Genomic DNA, 2,095 nt, shown 5'->3' with positions numbered 1-2,095 from the left:
GTGAGTGTGTGAGTGAGTGTGTGTGTGTGTGTGTGTGTGTGTGTGTGTGTGTGTGTGTGTGTCTCGTCCCCAGCGCTGCTCCCTGAAGTGAGCCGTGAGGAGGCGGTTTGCCCTCTATATCTCTCACACTGACGTCTGCCCTCTCAACAATGTCATCCACTTTCCTGTTATTCACTTCAGTGGAAAGCCACTGCTGCAGTGTGTGTGTGTGTGTTTGTGTGTGTGTGTGTGTGTGTGTGTGCAGTGAGCAGACAGGATGCAGTGTGTGTATGTCCGTGTCACTGAGTGTGTGCAGTTTCACATGGATCTGTCTGGTAGATGAGTGAGGATCTGTGAGATGCGTGTGCTGCTTCAGGGTTTGACAGCGATTGAGCAGCTCGCTGCAGACCTGCTGCTCACCGTTACACTTTGTTTGTTGTACTAACTGACCAACCAACTAACCGGCTGCAGGACGCAGCTCCTGTCATGAGCTCATTGCCTGAAGAAATCACTGATCAGAGTCAGTCTGGATAAAAGCGTGAATGAATGTAGTGGAGCTCGTTTAGCTCTGTCTCTGCTAATGTTTGCACTGGAGAGAGGGGCGGGGCTAAGCATCAGCTCAGCCAATAGCATTGCAGCAGCTGAATGACAGCAGTTAAAAGTTCACAAAGGAAGTTCTTCCTATCAGACGAGCTTCAGATGGAGCGTTTGCGTGAGATGTGCGCGAGCTGATGGCGGTTTACTAATCTCATTATCTAGTAGAAACGAGGCCACAGTGTCACTGTCCATGAGCAGGACACACACACACACACACACACACTCTAACACACACAGGTCTTTGTTTAACTTCACTGTAAGTGTGTGTGTTATGTAATGAATTCACAGCTGATTTGATTCTGTCAATCGTGTCTAATCAACACACTCCTTTATGAATGAATTTTTATGTAAATCACCCATAAAGTCATTCTGATGATTTTCAGATTCATGATAGTGTTAGTATCTTCATGCTAGTTTGTGCACCTGATCGCAACCACACGAAAACATCTGAACATTTGCGTTCCTTTAGTCAAACAGATGACACTGCAATAGATAATGCTCTTTGTAGTAAAAATATGTAATAAAAATATGAATCTGTTTCACTCAGACTGTGAATCTGAGCAGGAGTGTTTAAGTTTCATGAATGAAGCCCAGCGAGCCTCAGATGGTTTCAGCGTCTCGTCTGCTGACGGTTTGACAGACAGGTGACTGACTTGTGTTTGTTGAGTGATTGATGATATGAAATGTGTTTATTGTAAATATTTGAGTATGTTGAAAGATTTGCTTAGACAGTAAACCAATTTCACTCCCCATTTTCTTCTCATGACTATGTTTTCAAACACTGCTATGTGTATCTGTGTGAGCGTTTTTTGTAGAGTGTCAAAGGTTTCTATTCATAACGTGTTTTGGAAGTGTTGAGTATTGTAGCCGATCGCAGTGTATGTGCGTTCTGTACTGTAATTGGCACGGTCTGCTTAAGTTGTTCAGTTTGCTCTACTTGAGCTTGAATGCTTTTGTTCTTTATATATCTATATATATATATATATATATATTGTTTACACATGTTTTCAACTAAAAGAAATCCTTGAGATATAACGTAACGTTGTTGTAGAACATTGGTGACAAAATCTTGATTATTAAAAAACATCGTCTTTTTCGTTAAACGTCACTTAAATAAACGAATATTTGAATATTGTTTTTTTGGGCTTGTGCGCTTGTTTTTTATATATATATATATATATATATATATATATATATTGTTTACACATGTTTTCAACTAAAAGAAATCCTTGAGATATAACGTAACGTTGTTGTAGAACATTGGTGACAAAATCTTGATTATTAAAAAACATCGTCTTTTTCGTTAAACGTCACTTAAATAAACGAATATTTGAATATTGTTTTTTTTATGAGCCCAAATATTCGAATACAATATTTTTGAGAAATGCCCATCCCTGATTTAAAGGGGTCATATGATGCGAGTTCAAGTTTTCCTTTCTCTTCGAAGTGTTACAAGCTCTTGGTGCATAAAGAAGATCTGTAAAGTTGCAAAGACTAAAGTCTCAAATCCAAAGAGATA

Source organism: Sinocyclocheilus anshuiensis, unplaced genomic scaffold (genome assembly GCF_001515605.1).
Source record: "Sinocyclocheilus anshuiensis isolate Anshui unplaced genomic scaffold, SAMN03320099.WGS_v1.1 scaffold1059, whole genome shotgun sequence".
Taxonomy (NCBI): Eukaryota; Metazoa; Chordata; class Actinopteri; order Cypriniformes; family Cyprinidae; genus Sinocyclocheilus; species Sinocyclocheilus anshuiensis.
The sequence above is the reverse complement of the archived record's forward strand: the minus strand, read 5'-3'. Positions refer to the sequence as shown.